The sequence below is a fragment of the Pseudophryne corroboree genome, chromosome 7 (genome assembly GCF_028390025.1).
Source record: "Pseudophryne corroboree isolate aPseCor3 chromosome 7, aPseCor3.hap2, whole genome shotgun sequence".
NCBI lineage: Eukaryota > Metazoa > Chordata > Amphibia > Anura > Myobatrachidae > Pseudophryne > Pseudophryne corroboree.
The window spans coordinates 263,234,014-263,257,994 of record NC_086450.1 but is presented as its reverse complement, the minus strand read 5'-3'; the positions used below and the strand labels follow the sequence as shown (position 1 = coordinate 263,257,994).

General features: G+C 46.3%; 1 long non-coding RNA gene across 1 annotated transcript in view; it reads right to left on the bottom strand.

Moving 5' to 3' along the window:
• LOC134943572 (uncharacterized) overlaps positions 1 to 22,581 on the bottom strand; it is a 28,730-nt gene extending 6,149 nt beyond the window's left edge. Inside the window, exons 1-10 of the long non-coding RNA XR_010181615.1 lie at positions 21,606 to 22,581; positions 20,334 to 20,398; positions 20,079 to 20,161; positions 18,781 to 18,959; positions 18,076 to 18,126; positions 17,487 to 17,552; positions 9,086 to 9,133; positions 8,565 to 8,614; positions 8,341 to 8,394; positions 506 to 577 (exon numbers count right to left, since the gene is read on the bottom strand). This is a non-coding gene — a long non-coding RNA (uncharacterized LOC134943572). The remainder of the gene's footprint in view (positions 1 to 505; positions 578 to 8,340; positions 8,395 to 8,564; positions 8,615 to 9,085; positions 9,134 to 17,486; positions 17,553 to 18,075; positions 18,127 to 18,780; positions 18,960 to 20,078; positions 20,162 to 20,333; positions 20,399 to 21,605) is intronic.
• Between the last annotated feature and the right edge of the window lie 1,400 nt (positions 22,582 to 23,981).

Genomic DNA, 23,981 nt, shown 5'->3' with positions numbered 1-23,981 from the left:
TAGTCTGCCCCTTTTTTACCATATTTTTACATCAAATCTTATCTGATCTTTATTTCTTTATACGTATATCCTTATGCATGCTTAAATAGCTATACTGTCTTAGCCTGTACCACCTCTGATGGGAGGCTATTCCACTTGTCCACTACCCTTTCTGTGAAGTAATTTTTCCTCAAATTTCCCCTGAACCTCCCCCCCTCCAGTCTCAGTGCATGTCCTCGTGTCCTGTTGCTTCTCTACATTTGGAGAATGTTTCCCTCCTGAACTTTGTTAAAAAACCCAGTAGGGTCTTCCCACTTCCATGACTGTCTGTTATTACCCACTACTGTACATATAGTACTGTTACTACTGTAAGAAAAACACAGCAGAGTAAAAATTAACCCCCCCCCCCCCCACACACCAACTACTGTACCCCTCAAAATCTAAAATATACATTCAGTACAGTTCATTGTTTACACTGTCTACAGTACTGTATTTCTATTTCCAAATTGTGCTGGACTGGACTTACTTGCTGGGAGTGGTGTTGTAGGGGCCAGAGGCTGCTCCTCCACCTCCTCCATGGCCTGGGGCAGTGTAGGGCCTGTGAAAACAAAAATGAATGACAAAAAAGGTTAATTCCATGAAATACTCTTTTTCACACAATACAGTATAGTACATGAAACCTTCAATTGCATCCCCACTGCAAAGTCCACACATGCTGGACAGTATCCTCATATCTTCAGTACAGTATCAATGGCTTTTTCCCTATAGACTGTAAGCTTGCAAGCAGGGCCTCCCCACTTCTATGACTGTCTGTTATTACCCACTACTGTACCTACAGTACTGTTACTACTGTAAGTAAAACACAGCAGAGTAAAAATTAACCCACCCCCCCACACACTCAGCAACTACTGTACCCCCCCAAAAGCTAAAATATACATTGAGTACAATACATTGTTTACACTGTCTATAGTACTGTATTTCTATTTCCAAATTGTACAGGACTGGACTAACATGCTGGGAGTGGTGTGGTGGGGGACAGAGGCTGCTCCTCCTCCTCCATGGCCTGTGACATTTCAGGCCCTGTGAAAATAAAAATTCCATGAAATACTCTTTTTGACACAATTTCTGTGTTGTAGATAAAAAAAAATGAGTCAGGTTGGAAGAGAGTAGATTTCGCACACAGAGACGAAAAGGTTTCTTCACAGTAAGGACAATACTGTATGTGTTTGGAATTCCCTGTCTGAGAGAGTAGTAAAGGCGGACTCAGTCAATACATTTAAGAATGGGCTAGATAAATTCCTAATGGATAAGGATATACAGGGTTATGGTAGTTAGATTGCGCACTATAGTAAAAAAAAGAGGAATAAACACAATGGGCGTCATCCACAGTGTCACACTCTCGGCGCTGCGGCTGCCGCGCTTACCGCTCCGGGTGCGCTGGGTCTCCCGGCGGTGGTCGCCCCCAGTGGGCTCTGGGTCATCGCGTTTTGCTGGCGCTGCCTCCGGCGGGTTCCCGGGGTGTGGGCGCGCCCGGAATCCACGAGAGCGTGGTGAGCGGGTGATGTCATCGGCCCCTTCCGCCAATCGGGAGAGTGCGGGAAGTTCAAAGGCAGACGCCGTACAGAGCCCCGGCGCCTGAGTATCGTCTTTCCAATGATCACCAGTGCTAGCAGCGTTCAGCGTGTTCTCAAGCTGAACGTCTCCTGTGTTCCAGCGTTACAGAGTATCTTTCAGTGGGACATTCCCTGTGCTACCAGCGTTACAGAGTATCTTTCAGTGGGACATTCCCTGTGCTACCAGCGTTACAGTGTATCAGTCAGTGAAACCTTCCCCGTGCTACCAGCGTTACAGTGTATCACTCAGTGGAACCTTCCCTGTGCTACCAGCGTTACAGTGTATCACTCAGTGGAACCTTCCCTGTGCTACCAGCGTTACAGTGTATCACTCAGTGGAACCTTCCCCGTGCTACCAGCGTTACAGTGTATCACTCAGTGGGACATTCTCTGCGTTACCAGCGTTACAGTGTATCTCTCAGAGGGACACCTCCTGTGCTTCCAGTATTACAGGGTATCCCTAAGTGGAACGCTTTCCAAACTTCCAGAGTTACACTGAATCTCAAATCCTCATTCATTTCTTCAACATCGCTCACAAGTTCTTCATTCTTCTGTGTGCTTCAACATTGTTCTCAAATCTTCATTCATTTCTTCAGCATCGCTCAGAAGTTCTTCATTCTTCTGTGTGCTTCAACATCATTCTCAAATCTTCATTCATTTCTTCAACATCGCTCACAAGTTCTTCATTCTTCTGTGTACTTCAGCATCACCCAAGCCTTGGCCACAACTAATTCTTTAGCATTACACGTCGGTTACAATGGCTAAGTTCTGCATGAGGAAAACCTACATCCGGCCATCCCTGCTCCGGCCCAGCTGTGGTTCCTCTTCCCTATCATTGGAAGAACCCCCGAGTTCTCAACACTCCCAACCCAGGTCAGTGACAGTATACTCAGGCCACATGGACCCGGGGGATCGGAACCCAGAGTCAAGCGCCATCCAAAACTTGTTTTCCCGAGTTCAGAGTCAGGAGGCGGCACAGAGCCAGGTGATGCAGTATCTCAGGAATTATCCGGCCGGCTGGATCAAATTCAGGCCTCCCTGGCTTCAGTAGTTCCGGCTCCTGCTCCAGTACCCGCTCCAGTAGTCGTCTCCAGTAATGTTCAATCCTCGTCTGGAACCAGGTCACGCCTTCAGCTTCCCACTCCCTCTTGCTATAATGGGAATCTTAAGAATTGCCGTGGTTTTCTCAACCAATGCGAGGTGCATTTTGAACTTCTCTCACACAATTTCCCCACGGATCGGTCCAAGGTGGCATACATTATTTCCTTGCTTGAAGGTTCAGCATTGGATTGGGTGTCTCCGTTGTGGGAACGATCTGACCCATTGGTTTCCAGTTACACTAATTTCATCGCGTCATTCCGAAGGATTTCTGATAAGCCCGGCAGAACGACCGCTGCTTCCTCGGACCTGCTCCGAGTCCGTCAAGGCTCCCTTTCTGTGGGACAGTATGTGGTTCACTTCCAGACCATTGCCTCAGAACTACGCTGGAATAATGATGCTCTCAGGGCCGCTTTCTGGAATGGGCTCTCTGACCGTCTGAAGGACGAGCTGGTCACTAGGGATCTGCCGGATCCTTTAGAAGAGTTGATCTCACTCTGTGTCAAGGTCGATCTTCGCATGCAGGAACGAGGTGGCGAATGTAGTCGGTCGGATCGATCCAGATTCCGGCTTCTCCCGCCTAAGCAAACCGTTGCCCCGGGTCCGGACGAACCCATGCAAATCAACCGATCCCGGCTGTCCCCGGAGGAACGACAGCGCCGTCGTGAGGGTAAACTCTGCCTCTACTGTGGAGCCGCGGATCACTTTATCAAGTTCTGCAAGTCCCGTCCGGGAAACGGGCAGGACTAGCTTGTTCCGGAGGAGTCAAGTTAGGGGTTACATCTAAATCTTCTCCGACAGTGGATTGTTTACTCTCCGTGTCTCTGTTTTCTGAGTCTATAGCCAAACCTGTTAAGGCCCTGCTGGACTCTGGGGCTGCAGGGAATTTTGTTTCTCTTTCTTGTGTTCAGAGTCTGGGTTTACAGTTACAGTCTGTCAAACGACCTATAACGTTGACTGCCATCAATGGTACCAAAATATCTAATGGTATTATTACAAGTCGCACAGAGCCAATCAAGCTGCATGTCGGAGCTCTGCATCAAGAACATTTGGAGTTTCTAGTAATTCCGGAGATGCCTCACGATCTTGTTCTTGGTCTACCTTGGCTTAAAATTCACAACCCTCACGTCGACTGGAAGTCGTCACAAATATTGTCCTGGAGTTCGTTTTGTCACTCTAGTTGTCTCACTCCTGTTTACCCGCTCCGTGCATCTTCCAAGTCGGATGAGGAGCTCATTCCGGAAGCCTATCGGGAGTTCACAGATGTGTTCTCGGAACAGGCGGCCGATCAGTTACCACCCCATAGACCCTGGGACTGTCCCATTGAGCTTATCCCAGGGAAAATGCCACCCTGGGGACGCACATATCCCTTGTCATTACCCGAGACCCAAGCTGTGTCGGACTATATCAAATCTAATCTACTGAAAGGATTCATTCGCCCCTCTACCTCCCCGGCTGGAGCAGGTTTCTTTTTCGTCAAGAAGAAGGATAGGGGGGTTAAGACCATGTATTGATTATCGTGGCTTAAACGATATCACCGTTAAGAACAAATACCCTTTGCCGCTAACTACTGAGCTATTTGATAGGGTTCGTGGAGCCCACGTCTTCACTAAGCTTGATTTAAGAGGAGCCTATAATCTGTTACGTATCCGACAGGGGGATGAATGGAAGACGGCCTTCAATACCAGGGACGGCCATTACGAATATCTGGTAATGCCGTTTGGCCTCAGCAATGCCCCTGCCGTTTTTCAGGGATTTGTAAATGAAATCTTTCGAGATATGTTATACCAAAGCGTAGTGGTGTACTTGGATGACATTCTGATATTTTCTAAGAATCTTGCAGAGCATAGAGTACAGGTCAAAGAAGTACTTCTTCGCTTACGAAGGAATTGTCTCTACGGCAAGATTTCCAAATGTATCTTTGAGGTCCCTTCGATTCCGTTCCTCGGTTATGTCATCTCGGGTACGGAGCTTCGCATGGATCCGGAAAAACTCACTGCCATTCGGGACTGGACTCAGCCTCTCTCCTTGAAAGCGGTACAAAGATTCCTGGGCTTTGCAAATTACTACCGGAAATTCATTAAGGGATTTTTTACCATCGTTGCACCCATTACTACCCTAACCAAAAAAGGGTCTGACCCAAGGCTCTGGTCTTCCGAAGCTGTAGAAGCGTTTACCCGGTTGAAATCAGCCTTTATGTCTGTTCCGGTACTCCAACAACCGAATTTCTCAAAACCATTCTTCTTGGAAGTCGATGCTTCCTCAGTAGGCATTGGTGCCGTCCTTTCACAGTACTCTTCTGATGGGAAGTTACATCCACGTGGTTTCCATTCTCGTAAGTTCTCTCCTGCTGAACGAAACTACACCATTGGAGATCAGGAACTTTTAGCAATAAAATCTGCTCTAGAAGAAAGGAGGTACTTATTGGAAGGTGCTAAACACCTAATTACTATTTACACCGATCACAAGAACTTGTTGTATATCAAGACGGCCCAGTGCTTGAATCCCCGTCAAGCTAGATGGGCGCTCTTCTTCACTCGGTTCTCGTTCGTTATTAAGTACCGGGCCGGGACTCTTAACGCTAAGGCTGATGCTCTGTCTCGTTCTTTAACGGCCTCGGATGAGGAGAATTCCTTTGAAAAGAGTTTAATTATCAGTCCAGTCTCTATTTCAGCAGCCCCCACCTCTCTGGGTCCTCCTCCTGGGAGAATGTCTGTACCAGTTGAATTTCGACCAAAGTTACTGCAGTGGGCTCATATCTCCAAGTTTTCCGGTCATCCTGGAGTTCAAAAAATGTGTGAATTTCTACGAAGGTCATATTGGTGGGACACCATGAAGAAGGATATACAAGATTATGTCAATTCATGTCCTCAATGTGCTCAGCACAAAACTCTTCGTCTGCCTCCTGCTGGGTTGCTTCGTCCACTGTCCATTCCTAAGAAACCCTGGACCCATATTTCTATGGACTTTATTACCGAATTACCCCTCTCCAAGGGTTACAATACCATCTGGGTGATTATTGACCGCTTTTCAAAAATGGCACATTTTGTTCCGTTGACCGGTTTACCAACGGCTCCCAAGTTGGCTTTACTATTTATTCGTGAACACTTCCGCCTGCACGGGTTACCTCGGGAGATAGTCTCTGATCGAGGGGTACAGTTCACTGCAAGATTTTGGAGGGCCCTCTGCTCAGCCTTACAAATAAAACTCAAGTTCTCATCTGCTTACCATCCACAAACCAATGGGCAAACTGAACGTGTCAATCAAGATTTAGAGACTTTTCTCCGTGTTTATCTCTCTCCTTCACAGGACGATTGGGTGGAACTGTTACCCTGGGCCGAGTTTGCCCATAATCATCTGTACCACTCTTCCACTGGTGAGTCCCCATTCTTCATTAATTACAGATTCTATCCACGAGTCCCAGAATCACCATTTTTTCCTTCGGAGGATGTTCCTGCTGCAGCTTCCACTCTCCGGCACTTCAGTCAAATCTGGAGTAGGGTTCATGCTAATCTCAAGAAAATCTCTGGCCACTGCAAATTCTTTGCTGATAGAAAACGGCGAGCAGCTCCTCAATACAAAGTTGGTGACAGGGTATGGCTCTCTACCCGCAATCTTCGTTTAAGAGTACCCGCTATGAAGTTTGCTCCGAGGTTTATCGGTCCTTACCCCGTTTTACAAGTCCTGAACCCTGTTGTCTGCAAATTGGGATTGCCTTCCCACTTTCGGGTACCAAATTCTTTCCATGTTTCTCTCCTTCATCCCCTCATTTTAAATCGGTTTCATTCGGAGTCTCCTAGCCCAACCTCGGTAGAACTGAAGCTGGAACAGAATTTGAAATCAAAACTATTCTTGACTCTCGTTATCTTCACAAGAATTTACAGTATCTGGTAGAATGGAAAGGTTATGGTCCTTAGGAGAGGAGCTGGGTCAAAGCTTCTGAAGTCACTGCTCCCCGACTAGTCCGGGTCTTTCATTCTAAACATCCAACGAAACCAGGAAAGTGTCCAGGGGCCACTCCTAGAGGAGGGGGTACTGTCACACTCGCGGCGCTGTGGATGCCGCGCTTACCGCTCCGGGTGCGCTGGGTCTCCCGGCGGTCATCGCCCCCGGTGGGCTCCGGGTCGTCGCGATTTGCTGGCGCTGCCTCCGGCGGGTTCCCGGGGTGTGGGCACCGCCATTGCGCCCGGCATCCACGAGAGCGTGGTGAGCAGGTGACGTCATCAGTCCCTTCCGCCAATCGGGAGAGGGCGGGAAGTTCAAAGGCAGACGCCGTACAGAGCCCCGGTGCCTGAGTATCGTCTTTCCAATGATCACCAGTGCTAGCAGCGTTCAGCGTGTTCTCAAGCTGAACGTCTCCTGTGTTCCAGCGTTACAGAGTATCTTTCAGTGGGACTTTCCCTGTGCTACCAGCATTACAGAGTATCTTTCAGTGGGACATTCCCTGTGCTACCAGCGTTACAGTGTATCACTCAGTGGAACCTTCCCCGTGCTACCAGCGTTACAGTGGATCACTCAGTGGAACCTTCCCTGTGCTACCAGCGTTACAGTGTATCACTCAGTGGAACCTTCCCTGTGCTACCAGCGTTACAGTGTATCACTCAGTGGAACCTTCCCCGTGCTACCAGCGTTACAGTGTATCACTCAGTGGAACCTTCCCTATGCTACCAGCGTTACAGTGTATCACTCAGTGGGACATTCTCTGCGTTACCAGCGTTACAGTGTATCTCTCAGAGGGACACCTCCTGTGCTTCCAGTATTACAGGGTATCCCTAAGTGGAACGCTTCCCAAACTTCCAGAGTTACACTGAATCTCAAATCCTCATTCATTTCTTCAACATCGCTCACAAGTTCTTCATTCTTCTGTGTGCTTCAACATCGTTCTCAAATCTTCATTCATTTCTTCAGCATCGCTCAGAAGTTCTTCATTCTTCTGTGTGCTTCAGCATCGTTCTCAAATCTTCATTCATCTCTTCAGCATCGCTCACAAGTTCTTCATTCTTCTGTGTGCTTCAACATCGTTCTCAAATCTTCATTCATTTCTTCAACATCGCTCACAAGTTCTTCATTCTTCTGTGTACTTCAGCATCGCCCCCAAGCCTTGGCCACAACTAATTCTTTAGCATTACACGTCGGTTACAACAGCTAAGTTCTGCATGAGGAAAACCTACATCCGGCCATCCCTGCTCCGGCCCAGCTGTGGTTCCTCTTCCCTATCATCGGAAGAACCCCCGAGTTCTCAACACTCCCAACCCAGGTCAGTGACACACAGCAGATAAAATTAGTCCAAAAAATATACAGTGTACAGTAGGAGACCACAAATAGCTTGAACCCGATGGACAAATTGTCTTTTTTCAAACTCAGAAACTACAGTACTGTATGTTACAGTACAGAACAGTACTGTAGATTACTGTACTTACTGCACTGGTGCTCCTTCTCCGCCTCTACCTCCATGTCAAGAATGCCGAGGCCAGAATCAGGGATTAGTGGAGTAGGTTTAGGATACTGTACCTCGCCCTGTTGGGATTGCTGCAATCAGGATACCGCTGTTGGTCACCTGACCGCTGGAATCCTTACTGCTGGTCAGGCGAAACCCAACCCATTGGTATAACACAATGTACACTACAGTACAGTACTGTAGATTACTTACTAAATTGGGGAGACGGCTTATCCTCTTCCTCCTCCTCGCGGTCAATTTTAATTACTGAGTGGAAAATAAAAAAGACTATAAAAAAATACAGTAGAGTACAGTTACTACAAAATTGCACAGTAGTTTTCAGTAGTACATTGCTACAGGAGGCAGAGAGACATTCATAATAAAGTAGGATCAGAACGACTGTCCAGTGGTAGGGGACATACAGTACTATACTGTACCTGTATTTAAAAAACCGGCTGTCAGGATCCCGACATTCAGAATGCCATGGCTGAAATCAGAGTATGATTGGAGGGTTAGTCAAGTGGAGGGTGGGTAGGATGCACAATTTTGGGCACCATACTACAAAATGGATATCGTGGAACTAGAAAAGGTTCAGAGGCGGGTGACCAAACTGATCAAGTGGAGATGCTGGAATACAAGGAAAGGCTTGCTAGGCTAGGCATGTTTACATTGGAAAAGAGGAGATTAAGAAGGGACATGAATAACCTTTACAAATATATACAGTAAGGGCACACTACACAGAGCTTGCAGAGGATCTGTTTTTGTAAGATTGACAGAGAGTACACGTGGACCTCCGCTCAGGTTGGAGGAGAGGAGATTTTGCATACAGAGGCGAATAGAGTTCTTAACAGTAAGGGCAATACTGTACAAGTTTGGAATTCTCTGCCAGAGAGAGTAGTAAAGGCGGACTAGGTCAATACTTTTAAGAATGGGCTAGAGAAATTCCTACTGTACTTGCTACACTGGGGCTCCTCTTCCTCCTCCTCCGGCTCCACGTAACCGATATCTATGTTTAATATAAAAAATAAAAAAATTATAAACCAAAAAATAATTTTACATTGCTATTTCCAATACTACTGTACTACAGTATTGTACAGTACTTTACAGTAGTACAGTGCTACAGGAAGTAGAGTACAGGAGGCAGAGAGACATTCTTAATAGGAGTGTACAATGACTGTCCATTGGTAGGGGACATACTGTACCTGCATTTAAAATACCAGCTGTCAGGACCCCAGCATTCAGAATGCAGAGGTCGGAATTAGAGTATGAATGGAGGGTTAGGGGATAGTGGAGGAGGGTTTGGATTAGAGATGAGCGGGTTCGGTTTCTCTGAATCCGAACCCGCACGAACTTCATGTTTTTTTCACGGGTCCGAGCAGACTCGGATCCTCCCGCCTTGCTCGGTTAACCCGAGCGCGCCCGAACGTCATCATGACGCTGTCGGATTCTCGCGAGACTCGGATTCTATATAAGGAGCCGCGCGTCGCCGCCATTTTCACACGTGCATTGAGATTGATAGGGAGAGGACGTGGCTGGCGTCCTCTCCATTTAGATTAGGGTTGAGAGAGAGAGAGAGAGATTGACCTGAGGCTGTGATACTGTAGAAGAGAGTGCAGAGTTTAGTGACTGACGACCACAGTGACCACCAGACAGTGCAGTTGTTTGTTTTATTTAATATATCCGTTCTCTGCCTGAAAAAAACGATACACACAGTGACTCAGTCACATACCATATCTGTGTGCACTGCTCAGCCCAGTGTGCTGCATCAATGTATATATATATCTGACTGTGCTCAGCTCACACAGCTTATAATTGTGGGGGAGACTGGGGAGCACTGCAGTGCCAGTTATAGGTTATAGCAGGAGCCAGGAGTACATAATATTATATTAAAATTAAACAGTGCACACTTTTGCTGCAGGAGTGCCACTGCCAGTGTGACTAGTGACCAGTGACCTGACCACCAGTATATATAATATTAGTAGTATACTATCTCTTTATCAACCAGTCTATATTAGCAGCAGACACAGTACAGTGCGGTAGTTCACGGCTGTGGCTACCTCTGTGTCGGCACTCGGCAGCCCGTCCATAATTGTATATACCACCTAACCGTGGTTTTTTTTTCTTTCTTTATAGTCATACTAGTTACGAGTATACTATCTCTTTATCAACCAGTCTATATTAGCAGCAGACACAGTACAGTGCGGTAGTTCACGGCTGTGGCTACCTCTGTGTCGGCACTCGGCAGCCCGTCCATAATTGTATATACCACCTAACCGTGGTTTTTTTTTCTTTCTTTATACATACATACTAGTTACGAGTATACTATCTCTTTATCAACCAGTCTATATTAGCAGCAGACACAGTACAGTGCGGTAGTTCACGGCTGTGGCTACCTCTGTGTCGGCACTCGGCAGCCCGTCCATAATTGTATATACCACCTAACCGTGGTTTTTCTTTCTTTCTTTATACATACATACTAGTTACGAGTATACTATCTCTTTATCAACCAGTCTATATATTAGCAGCAGACACAGTACAGTGCGGTAGTTCACGGCTGTGGCTACCTCTGTGTCGGCACTCGGCAGCCCGTCCATAATTGTATATACCACCTAACCGTGTTTTTTTTTTCTTTCTTTATACATACATACTAGTTACGAGTATACTATCTCTTTATCAACCAGTCTATATATTAGCAGCAGACACAGTACAGTGCGGTAGTTCACGGCTGTGGCTACCTCTGTGTCGGCACTCGGCAGCCCGTCCATAATTGTATATACCACCTAACCGTGGTTTTTTTTTCTTTCTTTAAACATACATACTAGTTACGAGTATACTATCTCTTTATCAACCAGTCTATATTAGCAGCAGACACAGTACAGTGCGGTAGTTCACGGCTGTGGCTACCTCTGTGTCGGCACTCGGCAGCCCGTCCATAATTGTATATACCACCTAACCGTGGTTTTTTTTTCTTTCTTTATACATACATACTAGTTACGAGTATACTATCTCTTTATCAACCAGTCTATATATTAGCAGCAGACACAGTACAGTGCGGTAGTTCACGGCTGTGGCTACCTCTGTGTCGGCACTCGGCAGCCCGTCCATAATTGTATATACCACCTAACCGTGGTTTTTTTTTCTTTCTTTATAGTCATACTAGTTACGAGTATACTATCTCTTTATCAACCAGTCTATATTAGCAGCAGACACAGTACAGTGCGGTAGTTCACGGCTGTGGCTACCTCTGTGTCGGCACTCGGCAGCCCGTCCATAATTGTATATACCACCTAACCGTGGTTTTTTTTTCTTTCTTTATACATACATACTAGTTACGAGTATACTATCTCTTTATCAACCAGTCTATATATTAGCAGCAGACACAGTACAGTGCGGTAGTTCACGGCTGTGGCTACCTCTGTGTCGGCACTCGGCAGCCCGTCCATAATTGTATATACCACCTAACCGTGGTTTTTTTTTCTTTCTTTATACATACATACTAGTTACGAGTATACTATCTCTTTATCAACCAGTCTATATATTAGCAGCAGACACAGTACAGTGCGGTAGTTCACGGCTGTGGCTACCTCTGTGTCGGCACTCGGCAGCCCGTCCATAATTGTATATACCACCTAACCGTGTTTTTTTTTTCTTTCTTTATACATACATACTAGTTACGAGTATACTATCTCTTTATCAACCAGTCTATATATTAGCAGCAGACACAGTACAGTGCGGTAGTTCACGGCTGTGGCTACCTCTGTGTCGGCACTCGGCAGCCCGTCCATAATTGTATATACCACCTAACCGTGGTTTTTTTTTCTTTCTTTATACATACATACTAGTTACGAGTATACTATCTCTTTATCAACCAGTCTATATATTAGCAGCAGACACAGTACAGTGCGGTAGTTCACGGCTGTGGCTACCTCTGTGTCGGCACTCGGCAGCCCGTCCATAATTGTATATACCACCTAACCGTGTTTTTTTTTTCTTTCTTTATACATACATACTAGTTACGAGTATACTATCTCTTTATCAACCAGTCTATATATTAGCAGCAGACACAGTACAGTGCGGTAGTTCACGGCTGTGGCTACCTCTGTGTCGGCACTCGGCAGCCCGTCCATAATTGTATATACCACCTAACCGTGTTTTTTTTTTCTTTCTTTATACATACATACTAGTTACGAGTATACTATCTCTTTATCAACCAGTCTATATATTAGCAGCAGACACAGTACAGTGCGGTAGTTCACGGCTGTGGCTACCTCTGTGTCGGCACTCGGCAGCCCGTCCATAATTGTATATACCACCTAACCGTGGTTTTTTTTTCTTTCTTTATACATACATACTAGTTACGAGTATACTATCTCTTTATCAACCAGTCTATATATTAGCAGCAGACACAGTACAGTGCGGTAGTTCACGGCTGTGGCTACCTCTGTGTCGGCACTCGGCAGCCCGTCCATAATTGTATACTAGTATCCAATCCATCCATCTCCATTGTTTACCTGAGGTGCCTTTTAGTTGTGCCTATTAAAATATGGAGAACAAAAATGTTGAGGTTCCAAAATTAGGGAAAGATCAAGATCCACTTCCACCTCGTGCTGAAGCTGCTGCCACTAGTCATGGCCGAGACGATGAAATGCCAGCAACGTCGTCTGCCAAGGCCGATGCCCAATGTCATAGTACAGAGCATGTCAAATCCAAAACACCAAATATCAGTAAAAAAAGGACTCCAAAACCTAAAATAAAATTGTCGGAGGAGAAGCGTAAACTTGTCAATATGCCATTTACCACACGGAGTGGCAAGGAACGGCTGAGGCCCTGGCCTATGTCCATGGCTAGTGGTTCAGCTTCACATGAGGATGGAAGCACTCAGCCTCTCGCTAGAAAAATGAAAAGACTAAAGCTGGCAAAAGCAGTAGCACCGCAAAGAACTGTGCGTTCTTCGAAATCCCAAATCCACAAGGAGAGTCCGACTCCAATTGTGTCGGTTGCGATGCCTGACCTTCCCAACACTGGACGTGAAGAGCATGCGCCTTCCACCATTTGCACGCCCCCTGCAAGTGATGGATGGAGCACCCGCAGTCCAGTTCCTGATAGTCAGATTGAAGATGTCAGTGTTGAAGTACACCAGGATGAGGAGGATATGGGTGTTGCTGGCGCTGGGGAGGAAATTGACCAGGAGGATTCTGATGGTGAGGTGGTTTGTTTAAGTCAGGCACCCGGGGAGACACCTGTTGTCCGTGGTAGGAATATGGCCGTTGACATGCCTGGTGAAAATACCAAAAAAATCAGCTCTTCGGTGTGGAAGTATTTCACCAGAAATGCGGACAACAGGTGTCAAGCCGTGTGTTCCCTTTGTCAAGCTGTAATAAGTAGGGGTAAGGACGTTAACCACCTCGGAACATCCTCCCTTATACGTCACCTGCAGCGCATTCATAATAAGTCAGTGACAAGTTCAAAAACTTGGGCCGACAGCGGAAGCAGTCCACTGACCAGTAAATCCCTTCCTCTTGTAACCAAGCTCACGCAAACCACCCCACCAACTCCCTCAGTGTCAATTTCCTCCTTCCCCAGGAATGCCAATAGTCCTGCAGGCCATGTCACTGGCAATTCTGACGAGTCCTCTCCTGCCTGGGATTCCTCCGATGCATCCTTGCGTGTAACGCCTACTGCTGCTGGCGCTGCTGTTGTTGCTGCTGGGAGTCAATGGTCATCCCAGAGGGGAAGTCGTAAGACCACTTTTACTACTTCCACCAAGCAATTGACTGTCCAACAGTCCTTTGCGAGGAAGATGAAATATCACAGCAGTCATCCTACTGCAAAGCGGATAACTGAGGCCTTGACATCCTGGGTGGTGAGAAACGTGGTTCCGGTATCCATCATTACTGCAGAGCCAACTAGAGACTTGTTGGAGGTACTGTGTCCCCGGTACCAAATACCATCTAGGTTCCATTTCTCTAGGCAGGCGATACCGAAAATGTAAACAGACCTCAGAAAAAGAGTCACCAGTGTCCTAAAAAATGCAGCTGTACCCAATGTCCACTTAACCACGGACATGTGGACAAGTGGAGCAGGGCAGGGTCAGGACTATATGACTGTGACAGCCCACTGGGTAGATGTATGGACTCCCGCCGCAAGAACAGCAGTGGCGGCACCAGTAGCAGCATCTCGCAAACGCCAACTCTTTCCTAGGCAGGCTACGCTTTGTATCACCGGTTTCCAGAATACGCACACAGCTGAAAACCTCTTACGGCAACTGAGGAAGATCATCGCGGAATGGCTTACCCCAATTGGACTCTCCTGTGGATTTGTGGCATCGGACAACGCCAGCAATATTGTGTGTGCATTAAATCTGGGCCAATTCCAGCACGTCCCATGTTTTGCACATACCTTGAATTTGGTGGTGCAGAATTTTTTAAAAAACGACAGGGGCGTGCAAGAGATGCTGTCGGTGGCCAGAAGAATTGCGGGACACTTTCGGCGTACAGGCACCACGTACAGAAAACTGGAGCACCACCAAAAACTACTGAACCTGCCCTGCCATCATCTGAAGCAAGAAGTGGTAACGAGGTGGAATTCAACCCTGTATATGCTTCAGAGGTTGGAGGAGCAGCAAAAGGCCATTCAAGCCTATACAATTGAGCACGATATAGGAGGTGGGATGCACCTGTCTCAAGCGCAGTGGAGAATGATTTCAACGTTGTGCAAGGTTCTGATGCCCTTTGAACTTGCCACACGTGAAGTCAGTTCAGACACTGCCAGCCTGAGTCAGGTCATTCCCCTCATCAGGCTTTTGCAGAAGAAGCTGGAGACATTGAAGGAGGAGCTAACACGGAGCGATTCCGCTAGGCATGTGGGACTTGTGGATGGAGCCCTTAATTCGCTTAGCAAGGATTCACGGGTGGTCAATCTGTTGAAATCAGAGCACTACATTTTGGCCACCGTGCTCGATCCTAGATTTAAAGCCTACCTTGGATCTCTCTTTCCGGCAGACACAAGTCTGCTGGGGTTCAAACACCTGCTGGTGAGTAAATTGTCAAGTCAAGCGGAACGCGACCTGTCAACAACATCTCCTCCTTCACATTCTCCCGCAACTGGGGGTGCGAGGAAAAGGCTCAGAATTCCGAGCCCACCCGCTGGCGGTGATGCAGGGCAGTCTGGAGCGACTGCTGATGCTGACATCTGGTCCGGACTGAAGGACCTGACAACGATTACGGACATGTCGTCTACTGTCACTGCATATGATTCTCTCCCCATTGAAAGAATGGTGGAGGATTATATGAGTGACCGCATCCAAGTAGGCACGTCACACAGTCCGTACTTATACTGGCAGGAAAAAGAGGCAATTTGGAGGCCCTTGCACAAACTGGCTTTATTCTACCTAAGTTGCCCTCCCACAAGTGTGTACTCCGAAAGAGTGTTTAGTGCCGCCGCTCACCTTGTCAGCAATCGGCGTACGAGGTTACATCCAGAAAATGTGGAGAAGATGATGTTCATTAAAATGAATTATAATCAATTCCTCCGTGGAGACATTGACCAGCAGCAATTGCCTCCACAAAGTACACAGGGAGCTGAGATGGTGGATTCCAGTGGGGACGAATTGATAATCTGTGAGGAGGGGGATGTACACGGTGATATATCGGAGGATGATGATGAGGTGGACATCTTGCCTCTGTAGAGCCAGTTTGTGCAAGGAGAGATTAATTGCTTCTTTTTTGGTGGGGGTCCAAACCAACCCGTCATATCAGTCACAGTCGTGTGGCAGACCCTGTCACTGAAATGATGGGTTGGTTAAAGTGTGCATGTCCTGTTTATACAACTTAAGGGTGGGTGGGAGGGCCCAAGGACAATTCCATCTTGCACCTCTTTTTTCTTTTCTTTTTCTTTGCGTCATGTGCTGTTTGGGGAGGGTTTTTTGGAAGGGACATCCTGCGTGACACCGCAGTGCCACTCCTAGATGGGCCCGGTGTTTGTGTCGGCCACTAGGGTCGCTTATCTTACTCACACAGCTACCTCATTGCGCCTCTTTTTTTCTTTGCGTCATGTGCTGTTTGGGGAGGGTTTTTTGGAAGGGACATCCTGCGTGACACTGCAGTGACACTCCTAGATGGGCCCAGTGTTTGTGTCGGCCACTAGGGTCGCTTATCTTACTCACACAGCTACCTCATTGCGCCTCTTTTTTTCTTTGCGTCATGTGCTGTTTGGGGAGGGTTTTTTGGAAGGGACATCCTGCGTGACACTGCAGTGCCACTCCTAGATGGGCCCGGTGTTTGTGTCGGCCACTAGGGTCGCTAATCTTACTCACACAGCTACCTCATTGCGCCTCTTTTTTTCTTTGCGTCATGTGCTGTTTGGGGAGGGTTTTTTGGAAGGGCCATCCTGCGTGACACTGCAGTGCCACTCCTAGATGGGCCCGGTGTTTGTGTCGGCCACTAGGGTCGCTTATCTTACTCACACAGCGACCTCGGTGCAAATTTTAGGACTAAAAATAATATTGTGAGGTGTGAGGTATTCAGAATAGACTGAAAATGAGTGGAAATTATGGTTTTTGAGGTTAATAATACTTTGGGATCAAAATGACCGCCAAATTCTATGATTTAAGCTGTTTTTTAGGTTTTTTGGAAAAAAACACCCGAATCCAAAACACACCCGAATCCGACAAAAAAAATTCGGTGAGGTTTTGCCAAAACGCGGTCGAACCCAAAACACGGCCGCGGAACCGAACCCAAAACCAAAACACAAAACCCGAAAAATTTCCGGCGCTCATCTCTAGTTTGGATACTGTACCTTGCCCTGTTGGGATTTCTGCAATCAAGATGCCGCTGTCAGTCACTTGACTGCTGGAATCCTGACAACTGGTCACGCGAACCCAAGCCATTGGAACACAATTGGAAAACTCACCTCTTCAGACAAGCCTATCCAATTCCAGACCCACCCACATAACCTTCACTGCTTCCCTATCTAATTACATCCCCTGTCTGTACAGAATACATAACCTCACATATTTTCTTTCTTTACTCTCACACCCTCCTGACCCTTTGACAACATTGCAGGGTGATAATATCATACAACCCATTAAGAACCTAGCAATCTGGTGGCCCATTATGCAATAGGTAGCATCTACTGTATCCTTGTGAATCAATGCCTATTTCCCTATAGATTGTAAGCTTGCGAGCAGGGCTTTCCTACCTCTACTGTAGGTCTGTCTGTTTTTACCCAGTTTTGTTCTATTACTGTTGTTCTAATTGTAAAGCGCAACGGAATATGCTGCACTATATAAGAAACTGTTAATAAATAAATAATAAATGTACAAAACAGTACAGTAGAGTACTGTAGATTACAATACTTACCAGGCTGGCCTGAAGGCTCCCCCATCTCCTCCTCCTCCCTTGCCTCTGTATCAGTTATGAAGCGGTCTGTGTGTAAAAGTTAACAAGTATTGTAAAATTAAAAAATGACAGTACAGGTTGAGTATCCCATATCCAAATATCCGAAATACGGAATATTCTGAAATACGGACTTTTTTGAGTGAGAGTGAGATAGTGAAACTTTTGTTTTTTGATGGATCAATGTACACAAACCTTGTTTAATACACACAGTTATTAAAAATATTGTATTAAATGACCTTCTGGCTGTGTATATGAAACATAAATGAATTGTATGAATGTACACACACTTTGTTTAATGCACAAAGTTGTAAAAAATATTGGCTAAAATGACCTTCAGGCTGTGTGTATAAGTTGTATATGTAACATAAATGCATTCTGTGCTTAGATTTAGGTCCCATCACCATAATATCTCATTATGGTATGCAATTATTCCAAAATACGGAAAAATCCCATATCCAAAATACCTCTGGTCCCAAGCATTTTGGATAAGGGATACTCAACCTGTAATACTATAGGAAACTAGTGTGTCTGTAACAATAATAATGATTACCACTTCCGGAGCTTGCCAGTTCCGGCTCCTGGGTGGGTGGGGTACGTGGTACTGTGGAAAAATAACACTGTAACATAAGCTACTGTACAGTACAATGAAATATAGTAGTGTAAATAATGGATAAAAATAAATCATAAAATATCATAAGATATGCCGGCATTCGAGATGCCGGCGCTCAGTATCCCGACAATGGCATCCCGAATGCAAAAATACCAAATGTGAAAATCCCCACAGGGGTTTGTTAAGTATAGTACCCCCCCTCCCCTCTAACCAAAAACCTACCCTCCGGCAGCCTAAACCTCCCACTTGGTGCTTAACCCTAAGTCCCCCCTGGTGTTGCCTAAACCTAACCACCCATGGCCGCAGCATAACCCTAACCCTACTTGCTCCCTCAGAATCACTCAGTATCCTAACGATGGCATCCCGAATGCAAAAATCCCAAATGCAAAAATCTCAACAATGGTTCGTTAAGTACTGTATAGTACCCAGTGGTGAAAGTGCAGTAGGGTATTACACCCATTTCAACTATCAGTACCACTAAGAAAAATGTTCTACTGTACTTGCACCACTGATACTGTAATAACCATCTCCCCTCTAACCCGAAAGATTCCCTCCTGCAGCCTAAACCTACCCCTTGGTGCTTAACCCTAAGTCCCCCCTGGAGGTGCCTAAACCTAACTCTCCCTTCCCTGGCTGTATACTCACTTCATCCGGCGTCCTTACGATCAGGATCCTGTCTGTCGGGATCATGGAACCAGTCTCTCACCCAATTCGAGCCATTGTCGCCTCCATTTTCAGGGGTGTGTGGATTCCAGCACAAGGAACTCGATCGCCATGATCCCAAGTCATGAAAGTCACACCAGAATTCTCGTTACACAATACCACTGGGAAGCGAGGCAGAAATTGGAGAGTAGTGTGCTTGTAATACCCTGGTACTGCAAGGGTTAAAACACTGCAAGGGCCTGCAAGCACAAAGCAACTGTGGCACTACAGCACTACAGGTGCCAGCATGACTGTGTAATAAAAGTAAAAGGGTTGCTGGAGCTGCATAGAATTGAGCCAGCAGCCTACAGCTTGCAGCACCAAAGGGGTTAACAGCCCAGCTCACAGCAAGACAGATCTGCCTGCAAAAAGCAAAGGCAGGGCTCACCAATTTGCAGCTCAGGGCGGGAAATCCCAGATGGAATGTCTCCCTGGGAAAAAAAGGTTACAAAAGGTTGTCATGCAGCAGCAGCATGGTCTTTGCAGCCCAGAAGCCTGGAGTGTTAGCTAGCAGAAGCACGTGTGTTAGCTGACAGAAGCGTGGTGTGTGAGCTGGAAAGATGTAGCCTAAGTGAGAGCTCCTCACATGTTTATGTGGGGAGAGCAGCCAGACCCAGCCAGACACAGCAAGGCACCTGACAGAGGGAGAGACTGCAGTGTGAGGGCAGCAGTACTCAGAATCCAGTGAAAGGGTGATGCCAGGAGAAGTGTGTGTTATAGGTGTGAGTCTCGGGAGAGGATGTATCTGGGTGAGTGGTCGGAAACCACGCGGCATGATTAGAAGCCCCCATGGACAAGAGTCCTCGCTATGACAGGCAGAGAGATGGTAACCTGGTATGTGTAGCACTACTGGTCACAGAATGCCCTGGTACGTACTGCTGTTTGTCATATTCATGCCGCTGCAATAAAGCGATGCACTGGAGGAGGTGCCCTGATGTGTGATAGAATGTAACCAATATGTTTTGTGCTGGAGGAGTGTTCAGAAGTTATCCCTGCTTTGATGTTAAAATAAACCGTTATTCTGTTTTATGAGATGGCCTGGCGCCCAATTCTTTCTGCGCTGCACCGACACCTGTAGTCCACTCCCACAATGCAACTGTAATTAAATACCTAATTATTTAGGGGACCCTCTGGTATCTGTGCCTGAACCCATGACCAGCCGGGGCAGAGTAAGTGTGATGCACTATACACAGTGACTGCAGTTTTGCATACCTAGTACCAGTGGGGTTTTACATGCCTACCAGAAGAGATGGGTCCTGGTGGTGCCTCCTCCTCCTCCTGGCCCTGTGCTGTGGTGGGTGCGGGCTGGCAGGTGGCGGTGGTACTGTGGAAAAAATATATATAACAGTACCGTAAGTGAAGCTGTCAATTTGTAACATGTACTGTCCAGTATCCAGGACACATGTACAGTAGTGTAATGATGACAGTCGCACCAGAATTCTCATCACACAATTCCACTGGGAAGCGAGGCAGAAATGAGAGAGTAGTGTGCTTACTGGCTGCGCTGGGGCCTGGCTCCTCATCATCAGCCTGGGGTGGCTGCAGGCGGGCAGGTGGTGTACTGTGAATAAAAAATATAACGGTCTGTAAGTGACGCTGTAGTCTATAAATTATCTACTATATAAAAGCGAATGTCTGTCCTTCTGTCTTTCTATACAAATCCACAGTTTACAAGTGGGGATCGTGAAATTTGGCATACAAACTTATTAAAACACATCGGCAGCAGCTAAAACAATTAGAAATTCCTAGCACCACTAGGGTTGGGCCAGCAGCACAGACTATATCAGTACATGCATGATACAGTATGTCAGTGATAACAGGGCTGCATGTGACACGGACAGTGACATGATGTGAGGAGCGGAATGCAGGTAGCACAAACCCACACACTGAGCGTTATATACTGGAAGTAGTATGGTCCCCCTGCAGCACAGAGTATATCAGGAGATACATAATGTGGTGCGCTATATAAGAAACTGTAAAAAAAAAGATAATTTCACAGGGGCGCTGACATGATGTGAGGAGAGAAATAGAGGTAGCACAAACCCACACACTAACAGTTATATGTTGGAAGTAGCATGGTCCCCCAGCATCACAGAGTACTGTATATCAGGAGATACATAATGTGCTATGCTATATAAAAAAAACTGTAAATAGATTGATAATTTCACAGGAGCAGTGACATGATGTGAGGAGGGGAATGGAGGCAGCAGGAAGCACAGAGAGTTATATAGTGGGAGGAGCAGGGTCCCTAGCAGCACAGAGTATATCAGGAGATGCTCGATGTGTCAGTGAGGACAGGGCTGCATGTGACAGGGACAGTGACATGATGTGAGGAGGGGAATGGAGGCAGCAGGAAGCTACAGACTGAAAGTTGTATAGTGGGAAGAGCAGGGTCCCTTGGGGGACCAAAAAGGGGTCCAGCCACTACACAAACTGCATCAGAAAATCAAGATATGCCTATGTACTAGATCTCCAACCATGTAAATGAACAAGCAACTATCACTGTAATTTACCATTCTCATCCCGTAGCGAAGCACGGGTATTCAGCTATCTACAATGTTATTTATACTGTGTGTTTAATATTTAAATTTATTTTTGTAAACAGACATTCTTAACATACCAGGCCACCGGATCTCACAGGAAGTGTCCAACCCTCCCTCCCATCTGGATTGCGGTGAGTTATCGGGGCTGGTCATGACAGGGTGTTGGTACACATTGAAAATACTGTATAAATCACAATGTACTCTACTGTACTTGACAATACTTACAAGCTTGGCGGTGCCTTTCCCACCTTCTCAGGCGTCGTGCTCCCCTGTAAAAATATATATACAGTATAATGGCAGCATACTGTACAGCCAATGAAATTTAACATTGACATCATCTTTATGACATCACAATCAATGGAATTGTTCATTCTAGTACCCTGCACCTAATCACTCAGGAGGGCATAGTGTACTGTACTGTCTTCAAAACTTAAGGGGCACATTTTTAAATGTGACATACACTTACAGTATCGTTATAGTACAGTACAGTAGGTCCAGGGTATTAGACAGAACACTACCTTTATAGACATTGTGACACACATTAGCATTGCCCTTATAAACATTATGACACACATCAACATGCGGCCCTCCCATCCTTAACCATCTCAGTACTGTTAATTACAGTATAAATTGATTTCATGACAGATGATGCAGCACTCACCTGAATTTATCTTATTCACGTCATGTCACAGTAGTGCAGTTAATTTATGTCACGTCACACGACAGCCCTTGATCACTTTGTGTCACACAGTAGAGCACCTTATTCACATTACTGTACAAGTACAGCACCAATGAGCGTGATGGGTGAGTGTCAGCCAATTCTGGTTCCTTGCTGCCTATAAATAGGCTGGGAATATTGCATTCTGTGCCAGTGCTTTGTTGTAGTTACTTTGTACCCTAGCTCTGTGCTCCCGCAGATTGTTCTGTGCGTCTCCAGGTATTCTGGTCCCTTCATTGCTCTCCAAATTGTCAGCCGGCTCTCACTGCGTTGTGTCCGTCAGCTCCCCAGAACGCGGTCGTGGTTAACCACTCTCCCGCCGGCACCTTCAGGAATCTCCAAAGTCCCGTGTTGGGTTGCCAGCCTCTGCCGGTGTCTCTCAGTCATGTCGTCACATCAGCACCTGATATATAATTACCTCCAGGTATGATTGAGCAGCTTCCAAATTGTTTGTCTGCTTGTGTGCATGAGGCATTGAATGGGAGCAGCATTTGGAAGGCATGCTGTTCCTTGTAGTGCCAATGGGAGATCCTGGGGGTGGCTCCCGGGTAAGTTAGCTCTCTGTCTGGAAATGTTTTAGTAATAGCCTTTATCATGAGGCGTACTGTGACAAATTACATGGCCCTATGTGGGCACTGCTATCAAGTAGAGTTAGGACTGCTGTATCAGAGAAGCCGTGAAATGGCCAGCAGCTAAACATGTGTTTGCAAACATTTGTGACGAATTCTCTGAATTTAATTACCAGATAGATTCAGGGATGGTTACAGGTACTTTTCAGTGTGCGGAAGGGAATTTGGGGATGGGAATTTGCACCCCCCTCCTCTTCGTCTGTTGTTTGTCTGTGACCCCTCCCCCTTCCAGCACCTGATATATAATTACCTCCAGGTATGATTGAGCAGCTTCCAAATTGTTTGTCTGCTTGTGTGCATGAGGCATTGAATGGGAGCAGCATTTGGAAGGCATGCTGTTCCTTTTAGTGCCAATGGGAGATCCTGGGGGTGGCTCCCGGGTAAGTTAGCTCTCTGTCTGGAAATGTTTTAGTAATAGCCTTTATCATGAGGCGTACTGTGACAAATTACATGGCCCCATGTGGGCACTGCTATCAAGTAGAGTTAGGACTGCTGTATCAGAGAAGCCGTGAAGTGGCCAGCAGCTAAACATGTGTTTGCAAACATTTGTGACGAATTCTCTGAATTTTATTACCAGATAGATTCAGGGATGGTTACAGGTAATTTTCAGTGTGCGGAAGGGAATTTGGGGATGGGGATTTGCACCCCCCTCCTCTTCGTCTGTTGTCACATCATCCAGCAACCAACTTTCACATTTATTCAGTCTCGTCTTCGCATCATTCAGCAACCAATCTTCACAGTTCCTCAACCACGTCTTTGCAGCATCCAGTAACACATCTTCACAGTTCTTCAGTCACATCTTCATATCATCCAAAACATATTCTTCCTAGTTCTTCAGACAGGACGTATCAATCCGTGGACATTCTTAACAGTTCTTCATTCTTCAAGAGTCCAGTGAATTTCCTTCATTACTGTTTGCCAACCTTGAATTAATTAGTTACAGACTTTTCCACTGCTTCTTTCAGATCTGTTGCCTTTAATAAATATATGAAAAGGAATTACCTTTGTCCTCATTGTTTCCAGCATTCAGGTGCAGCTGCTTCCACATTTGGTTGGAGTCCAACCAGGGGCATAGCTAGAGTTTTGTGGGCCCCATAGCAAAATTTTGAAAGGGCCCCCCAGCATTCCATGAGAACGTGAGGGGATTTGCAGTCAGGAAATCAGAGGGGAAGGGGTCTGACAGAGTAGAGGGCGGGACCAGACAGGACGATGACTGAGGCGTCAATTATATATATATATATATATATATATAGC